Source organism: Capricornis sumatraensis, chromosome 3, assembly GCF_032405125.1.
Source record: "Capricornis sumatraensis isolate serow.1 chromosome 3, serow.2, whole genome shotgun sequence".
NCBI lineage: Eukaryota > Metazoa > Chordata > Mammalia > Artiodactyla > Bovidae > Capricornis > Capricornis sumatraensis.
In genome coordinates, this window is record NC_091071.1 from 156,753,303 (window position 1) to 156,763,102 (window position 9,800).

Consider the following 9,800-nt stretch of genomic DNA (forward strand, 5'->3'; position numbering starts at 1 on the left):
TTGCTGACCTTCAGTAATTGCCCTACACTGTACAATATTTTTGAACCTCATTTCAAGAAAGAATCAAACCTCAGAGTTGAAAGAAACCTTACATGATTTCAGCTAACACCTTCATTTGCATGCCTGAAGAAAATTTTCACTGAAATATTGCAAACAGCACATAATTACTAATTTAGATATGCAGACAGCACTGAAGGTATCGTCAATTTCTGAAGTGTGCTTTAGATATACAAATTAGCAACGCTTACATTTTTCCCAGTTATCAGTGTTCAACTTTCGATATAAAATCTCCAAAGTATAAAATTATCACGTAGATTGCTCCTGAACAGTTCAGAGAAGTAAACTGCTTCCTGGCTTGAAAGAGGAAGTCAAATCTTCAAACACCTTTTTATGTTGATGCTAAATATAAGAATATAAATACAAAAACGCTCCCTGAGAAGTAGTCAAAGCAAGCCACAGCAGCATTCGAGATTTCTCAAGAGAGACATAGGCGAAGATTATTTTTCGTTCATTAAAACAGTAAAACCTTTGAGAGCATCTTCCATGACACCTGAAGGTGGAGTGCTGTCTTATGTAATAGAAGCCTTCCCTCCGCACTCAGTTTGTAGGCAAATTAAACACCCAGTTCCCCCAGAATTTCTGAGTCCTTTGACCTTACTTGTAGGCACTAATCAGTATTGCAAGTCCCATTGCGACAGGCGATTAAAAACAAAAACAAAAAAAAAAAGGAAAGATCTGCTTCACAGGGTTAAATCGGAGGCAGGAAACCAATTTGAAGGTTCTCCCCCAAACCACCGGTTACCCCCACCCTGTTCAGGCAGTGGTAACAAGTAGGAGTCCGTAGGGGTCCTCCCTAACAGGAGGTGCACCAGTAAAGTACGGGGTAGGGGACGCCCACGAGTACCTGGGTACCCCAAGTTCAGGGTCAGGGGCGCCCGCTAGGACGGACCGGCAGCAGCCACGGCGGCTCCAGAACTCCCGGTCGCGGGCACACCTGGACGCCACCGCACGCGCGGCCCCTCGGCTCCCAGCCCTGGTCCCACCCCGGCTCCCCGCGGGGCCGGGCCCGCACGCCGCCGTGGCCGAGGCAACCCAGTCGGGAGAGACTGAGAAAGTTCCTCCGCCCGACGCCGGCGCCCTCGGTCCCCGCTCGCCCCGCAGCCTCCTGGCCGGGCGCAAGGTCGCGGCGCGGAGCCTGCGGCGCCCGGAGCCCCGGGACCGTCCCCGGCGCGGCGGGCAGCCCCGGCCGCTCCCCTCCCACCCCTCGGGCGCCGGGGATCGGCCGCGGGCGCGCAGCCCTGTACTCACCGCCCCTCGCTCGGGATCCCCAGGTGGCGGCCGCGGGGCGCGGCGCGGCGCGGCCCGAGCCGGAGCCGGGTATTGGCGGGGCGGGGGAAGTCTGAGGAGGAAGAGGGGCGAGGAGAGAGGCAGCGGCGCCCACACTAGCCGCGCAGCCCGGCAGCCCTACAGCGCGAGCCGCCGGCCACAGCGGCGGGGGCTTTATCGGCGGCCGGCGCGGCCCCCGCCCCTTCCTGCCGCCCCCGCCCCCGGCCCGCCCCGCCCCGCCTTCCCGCCGCCTTCTTTGTGTGCCGGCGGCTGCCGCGTCCCCGCGCCCGCACTCCCGGGCGCCCCCGCTCCCGCCGCCGCCCCGCCGAGGCCCCCCGCTCCCCGCGGGTCCCCGTCCCGGGGCTGCGCCCGAACAGCGCCGGGAGACACGCCGACCCCGAGGTGCGGCGCCAGCCCGGGCCGTGCTGCACGTGGGTCGCCGGGCTCGGCAGGGGGTGTGGGAGGTGGGGAGGGACCCGAGGACTCGCGGTGAGTCCCTGGGACGCCGGGCGAGTCGTCTGGGCTTGTTCCCCCACCCCTCCATTCCCCAGCCCGCCTCGGGAGAGACGGGGTGGGAAGCCTCGGGAGAGTGCCTACCGTTCCGGGTGATGGGGTGAACGGTGCCAGGTCGCTGCTGGGGACGGACAGATCGCCGGGTGCCCCAGAGCCGACTTCTCCCGGCCTCGGGGACAGAGAAGCGGCCGCTGGTCGCCCTAGGCAATAGGCAGACGAGGGAATCCAGAAAACTGAATTCCTGCTTGTGGTGACAGCGTAAGGTACCCGCAGAGCCCAGGGCATCCGGCCCTTCCCAACCGGTTACTGCCGCCGATGGGACCTTGTGCGCCGCAGAGAGGCACAGACCCCAGAGGCTGGCGACAAATCACTGTCCCACTTCCATCTGTGTTACCCAGATCTCCCGTATTCAGCCCTCCTTTGCGTCAACTTAGGTTCGTGGGTACCCAACTTTAATGACATATAATTTATGTCGCCCTTAAACAGTGCGGAATCCTCATCACCAGGTCCACGGCCCCATCTGTGAGAAAAAAAAAAAAAAATGTAAATCTGAAACAGGTCCTTGAACTAAGCTTGCACGTACTGATGAGAGCATCTTGGACTCTTAGAAGGGTTTTCACAGCCTCTCATATAGGGAAATTATCTATGGGAGGTTTGGCCCTAAAACTAAAAGGAAACAGTCCACCAAGAGAAAAAGCCTTTCACTGCTTTACTCTCATGTCTAGTATTTATGTTCAGTTATATGCAGGATACAGATCCTTTTTCCTTGTTGTTCCCTCTGCCTGAAATGCTTTTTTTTTTTTCTCCCTACGGTCTTCCTAATGACTACTTCCTTTTACCTCGGGTCACAACTCAAATGTCACCATCTCTAGAAAACCTTTCCTGGTCACCTGAGCTAAAGCCACTTCCTCCTTTCTCCAACCCATTACATTCTTCATAACTCATCATGATTTTTTTCTTACCTGTTTCTTGGCTAGTTTTTCCCCCATCCTTCCTCATTAGAATATATACTCCCAGAAAGTAGGGAAGAGAAACTAGTTGAATGTGGTTTCTAACTCACCTAGTTCTTAGTGCCTGAAGCCAGTACTCCATCAAAGTAGTTGCTCAATAAATCTTTGTTGACTAATGGGTGGCCAAGTGCCAAGTGACTATTAGCAAGGTTAGGTATTGCTTCAGGGTCAGGGTTTTCGCTTGGTCTCATCTGGCAGGGTGAGCTGGAGCTGGGAACAATGAGATGGAGGTGGAAGAGGATAGAGGAGAAAGCCCAGAGGTGGAGAAACTGGGATTAATGTCTTCCAGATAGGAGTCATCCAGGGGACTAGAGGAGAAACAAATGAGAACCAAGATGTAGGTGAAGCCAGCTTATGAAAGCCTGCCTGATTCCCCCCATCCATTTCTATCTCTGTCACTTTTGAAAACATTTATTTTTGGTTGCGCTGGGTCTTTGTTGCTGTGCGTGGGCTTTCTCCACTTGTGGCGAGTGGGGGCCACTTTCTAGGTTCGATGCGCCGGCTTCTCATTGCAGTGGCTTCTCTTGTAGAGCACAGGGTCAAGGGCTCGCGGGCTTCAGTAGTTGCAGCACGTGGGCTCAGTATCTGTGGCACACTGGCTTAGTTGCTCCCGTGGCATGTGGAATCTTCCTGGACCAGGGATTGAACCCATGTCCCCTGCATTGGCAGGTGGATTCTTATCTGCTTACTCCATCACGTTTTTTAAACTGAACAGTTTTATTGAGATAATTGTGAGTTCACATTGTAGTTGTAGGAAATAACAGAAATGTTCCTTGTATGCTTTGTCCTGTTTTCCCCAAGGGTAGCATTTTATGAAACTACTGCATAACATCACAAGCAGGATATTAACATGGCTAGATTGATTCATGTCTCAAACATTTTGATAATTACTTTCAATTTCAAATTTTTGGTAAAATTCCTCTGATTTTTGAAAGAAATGCATATTCTTTTAAAGGTGTCAGTCTCTTGTTTTAATGGAATCAACTTTTTTTTAAGGTGAAAAATGTTTTATTTTCCCAGTTAGAACATAGTGAGGGTTCAGATTCTTCATCTATAAAAGACAGTCCAAAATCTTTGGAACTGGTCTCTGACCATTCACTTCCCTGCTCTACCCAGGACTGTCGAAGGAACGTTTTGAGCAATACTGTACATGACTTGTCAATTCTGAAATCAGACAGGGTGCAGTGTTAACTAATATGCTGAACTATGCCTAGCCACTAATGGGCCTTTTTCTCTCCTTGGACATTGGATGAGACTGCCAATGAGTGCCTCCCAGAGGGAAGTGATTCAAGACAAAGGCCCATTCTGCCAGTGGGATATGCTGGGAATATCAACTATGCTTGCTACAGAATGTGCATGGAGGCTGCTGGCCGGTCTCCCCAATGCCCACAAGAGGACATAGGTGCAATCTCTCAAGCTTTCCATGTCACTCAAGTGACCAGTCACGTTGATACCCGTCATTAGGGGCTGCCTGAAAGAAGCTGTGTTGTTCCTACCTCACTTGGTGCCCATGAGCAGCAGTTCCTCTGGTGTTTGACCCTCCCTGAAATGGATTTTTCATTGGTGTGCATTTTCAATCAGCATTTCCCTCCTGTCTCTTCCTCTGTTTTGTTTGAAAAATCCAAATCACTTAACGCTCCTATCCACTTCTTTTTCTACGACTTCACATTCATAGCAGGATTTCGTTTTGTCCTTCAATTGTGTGGCTTGCCTTAATCCTCTGATAGAGCTTCAAATTGTTTATTCCTTAAAAAAAAAAAAAATTTTTTTTCAAGTAACCTGGAGTTTAGCCAGCTCGAGCCAGTCTCTGAGTTTGGCTTTGTGTCCATAAGCTGCAGTTGGGAGAAACGCAAGAAAATGCCCAAACAGAATAAAACAAATGATCTATTTAGTCTCGTTTCCTCTCTTGGAAGAGGTCCAGCTTTGAGTGCTTTGGAAGAAGATGAAAATCCACCCCCCCCCCCCCCGCCCTAGCCCCACCATTCCCTCAAATACCCAAACAGTATGACCTTGTATTTAAATAAAAACTACCCTTAGCTCCCAATGGGTGATGGTGTTTTGTCTGGAAGAACTACTGATGTTTCTATAATAAGATAATAATGGTTGCTCCTCTCCTATCTAACCCCTAATTTAAAATACATTTCATCACAAGTCGACTTGTTACACAACTTCACAGATGCAAATGCTGTTTCACAATATGGTTTTAACCAGAGGCAAGGAGATTGGTTACAACAGTTCACTTAGACAATTAGTTTCTGGGGCTACTGCTTTGGTCTGATTTCTTTTTTTTAGCTTATAATGGGCAATTGTCTTTTTATTTCCCTTTCAAGTTGGCTTTCAAATAAATCCAGTTTCCTCTTGCTATCACTTCTGAAACAATTCACACTTTCCCATTGTCATCAATACTTTTCCCCAAGAGCTTCAGAGAAAAGACATCGCTAGGTGCTGTGTTGAGAATGACTTGATACTTATATTTGACCAAAGGAAATGGAAAGCCCTGGGCGCTGATGGTCATTGTGATGCTCACCCATTAAGACAAGAGCCTAACGCTTCTTCCTTTTATCACTGAACAGGGATGCCACGTCTCTTCTTTTATACTCTCTCTGCCCTCTCTTCATGCCTGTGTCACTGTGTCTCCCTCACCACCCTTCTCTCTCAAAAGTTACCAGTAGCTTCCAATGCCAACCCCAGTGGTTTCCCATCATTCATTAACACACTTGTTCTCTTGGCACCATGGAACTCTGGTGTTTTGTCCATTTTTGAAATTCCTTTGCCTTTTCTCTCTCCTCCAGTTCCTCAGCCAGCCTTTACCTTTGGCTCGTCAAATCTTCCTCCTTCCACGTGTGGGTGCCATACACTTGTGTGCCCTCAGCTGTTCTCCTCTCCTTCAAATATTCTGTCAGTGGCAGGACCATTGATTGGTTTGTGGCCACTCCCATCTATTCCCTGTCCTTTGATTGCCAAATCTGGTTGCCTTTGAAGAATTACCTCTCCTGCTTTATGCATCACCTTGTTGGCAGTGGATGACATGGTGTCGTTACTTCTTCTAGCCAGGGGATGGACATATGACCAAACTCACTGGATCCCTTCCCAGGACCCTGAATTCTGAAAGGAGTGGGGAAAGTAGTTGGAACTGACTCATCCTAGCTTGCTAAGATTGTTTATGAGTTCTTCCCATCTGGATCTCCAGAACCATCTTGGTCCCTGACTCTTCTGATTAGAAGTCCTCACTGGACTCTTCTTTGTTAGATTTGGTTTCTGTTGCTTGTAACCAAGGACTATTAACATAGACATTCTAGATGCATGTAACTTTGCTTAGTTCTGGATGATTTCCAAGCCTGTATCTACAGATGGCCTTGACTCCTGTCCAACTTCCTACTCCCATTATCTCCAAATACCTGGCAGAAATTTCTAATTCATATCCCACCATCACCTCCCACCTAACATGTCTAAAGCCAATTTATTATCTCCTTGCCAAAGCATCTCTTCCTCCTGAACTCCATAAGGGAGCAGTCCCCAACCTTTTGGGCAACAGGAAACAGTTTCATGGAATACCGTTTTTTTCCATGGATAGGGGATAAGAGGGCTGGTTTCAGAATGATTCGAGCACATTACATTTATTGTGCCCTTTATTTCTATTCTTACTACATCAATTCGACCTCAGATCATCAGGCATTAGATCTAAGAGGTTGGGGACCCCTGCCATAAGGATTTTAAAGGAATGACTACCATCTCAGCCACAGAAACGAGAAGATAGAAATGAATTCTGACAACACCTCTTCCCTTTATTTATCCTATATCCAGCCATTTCCTGGATGGGATTAATAGCATTTTCCTGACGTCTCCCATCACTCCAGCAGTCTTGCCTGGAAAATCCCATGGACGGAAGAGCCTGGTAGGCTGCAGTCCATGGGGTCGCGAAGAGTCAGACACGACTGAGCGAGTTCACTTTCACTTTCCACTTTCCTGCATTGGAGAAGGAAATGGCAACCCACTCCAGGGTTCTTGCCTGGAGAATCCCAGGGACGAGAGAGCCTGGTGGGCTGCCGTCTATGGGGTCGCACAGAGTCGGACACGACTGAAGTGACTTAGCAGCAGCAGCAGCAGCACTCACATATATGGACCCTAAACAGGCTTGGCTGGAACTCCGTCTTCTCTCTCCTCCACTTTGTTCATCTTTATGGGCCTTTTCCCTCCTTTCATATTTCAAACTAAGAGGCTTCTTTCTATGTTGATTTTCCAGCAATATGCAGACTTCTTTACATGATAGCGCAAGACTCTGAGAGGGTGAAACCAGAACTTGCAAGACCTCTTAAGGACTAGCCTTGGATTTAGTACAATCTCACTTCTGTTGCAAGGCATCCCTGGTAGCTCAGCTGATAAAGAATCTGCCTGCAATGCAGGAGACCCCAGTTCGATTCCTGGGTTGGGAAGATCCTCTGGAGAAGTGATAGGCTACCCACTCAAGTATTCTGACCTGGAGAATTCCATGGACTGTATAGTCCATGGGGTCGCAAAGAGTCGGACGTGACTGAGGGACTTTCACATACATACACTTCTGTGACATTCAAAGTAGAACTATCTCAAAGAAGGAGGAGTAGTAGACTCTGCTTCTTGATGAGAGAGACAATAGTCACCTAGGGCTACCATAATAATATATCACAGACTTAAACAACAGACATTTTTTCTCACACAGAGACCTTAGAAATCCAAGATCAAGGTACTCTTAGGGTTGGTTTCTGGTGAGACCTATCTTCCTGTCTTTCGAATGGCTGCCTTCTCACTGTGTCCTCATGTAGTCTTTTTGTGTGCGTGAGGAGAGAGAGAGAGATCTTTATTGTTTCCTTTTATAAGGACACCAGTCGTATTGGAGAAGAGCCTCACACTTGTCTCCTCACAGATATGCAGAAAATAGCACTCTAATGGCAGAAAGCAAAGGGGCACTAAAGAGCCTCTTGATGAAGGCGAAAGAGGAGAGTGAAAAATCTGCCTTAAAACTCACTGGTCCCATCACTTCGTGGCAAATAGATGGGGAAAAAAATGGAAACAGTGGCAGATTTTTTTTTTATTGGGCTCCAAAATCGCTGCAATAGTGACTGCAGCCATGAAATTAAAAGATGCTTGCTCCTTGGAAGAAAAGCTATGATAAACCTAGATAGCGTATTAAAAAGCAGAGACATCACTTTGTTGACAAAGGTCTGCATAGTCAAAGCTATGGTTTTTCCAGTAGTAATGTACAGATGTCAGAGTTGGACCATAAAGAATGCTGAGCAGTGAAAAATTGATTCGTTTCAACTGTGGTGCTGGAGAAGACTCAGAGTCTCTTGGACAGCAAGGAGATCAAACCAGTTAATCCTAAACGAAATCAACCCTGAATATTCACTGGAAGGACTGATGCTGAAGTTCCAGTACTTTGGCCATCTGATGCAAAGAGCCAATTCATTGGAAAAAACCCTGATGCTGGGAAAGATTGAGGGCAGGAAGAGAAAGGGATGACATAGAATGAAATAGTTGGATGGCATCACTGACTCAATGGACATGAATTTGAGCAAACTCCAGGAGACAGTGAAGGACAGGGAGGCCTGGTATGCTGCAGGCAGTAGGGTTGCAAAGAGTCAGATGTGACTTAGCAACTGAAAAACAATCCTAATTACTTCCTTGAAAGGTTTATCTTCAAATTAGACCCACACTGGTTGGGGCTTCAACATATGAATTTTGGAGAGACACAATTTAGCATAAAACAAGAGAAGTGGAAAAGTCACTTTGCAAAGGACCCACAGAATGGGAGGGATCAATTTTGGACTTAATTCACCATCTTTCTCTGCCACTGAATTAATAATTTTCATGCTTGACAATTTCCCCTTCTCAGCCTAGCTGGTGTTGAGATCTCCTCACTCAGCACTCTTGCAGCTCTAAGTACGGGTTGTTTATGTCTCATGACCACATCCTGTCTTGGGTATAAGCTTTTGGTTTAGGCTCTAACTTCAAGGCAATCACAACTTGTTTCATATCTTTAAGTTTTTATTTCTGTGTTCTCTTCTAGCTCCCTATACCATTGCATGGGGGTAGAACTAGACGACCAGACCCTGGGAACCAGAAGACCTAGGTTACTGGCCCATTCTTCCTCCTCTTGATTGTGTTTGTGAGCAAGTAATTTGATTTCTCTGAGCCTCAGTTTGAAAGAATAGCAATGCCTTTTTAGGTTTGTCATGAGAGGAAATATGATATTTAGCAGGAAGCGTTTTTTGAAATCCAAAGAACTTCACAGATATGATTACTTGTATTACTCTGGTTGGGCTGCCATAACAAAATACACAGAGTGAGTGGTTTAAGGAAGAGAAATTTATTTCTCTCAGTTCTGGAGACTGGAATTCCAAACCAGGGTGCCAGCATGCTCAGTTTCTGATGAGACTCTCCCCCTTTGGTTCTGGGTGCCTTCTTCTCAATGTGTGCTCACGCGACATCTTCTTCATGCCTATGAATGGGAGAGAGAAAAAGAGAACTCTGATGTCCCTCTTATAAGGAAACTAAACCTATTGGATCAGGGCCCCACCCTCATGACCTCATTTACTCTTAGTTTCTTCTATAACGACCCTGTTTCTAAATTCTGTCACACTGCAGAATAGGGCTACAACAGATACATTTTGAGGGGACAAGCATTCATTCATAACATTACTGTTGTTTGGGGCATCTCAGGTGGCACTTAGAAGTAAAGAACCCACCTGCTAATGCAGGAGGCATAAGAGATGTGAGTTCGATCTCTGGGTCAGGAAGATCCCCTGCAGGAGGAAATGGCAACCTACTCCAGTATCCTTGCCTGGGAAATCCCATGGACAGAGGAGCCTGGTGGCTATAGTCCAAAGGGTTGCAAAGAGTCAGCCATGACTGAAGCAACTTAGCATGCACGCACTATTGTTTTTTTCTGGGAGGACACAAACATTCAGCCCACAA

The 9,800-nt window shown here is 47.6% G+C and overlaps 1 protein-coding gene across 2 annotated transcripts in view; it reads right to left on the reverse strand.

Annotated features, from left to right (window-relative positions):
• Positions 1-1,431, reverse strand: part of SERPINE2 (serpin family E member 2) — a 67,714-nt gene extending 66,283 nt beyond the window's left edge. For both annotated transcript variants that reach the window (XM_068968247.1, XM_068968248.1), the window contains exon 1: positions 1,309-1,431. The gene's annotated coding sequence lies outside the window, so the exon portion shown is untranslated. The remainder of the gene's footprint in view (positions 1-1,308) is intronic.
• Between the last annotated feature and the right edge of the window lie 8,369 nt (positions 1,432-9,800).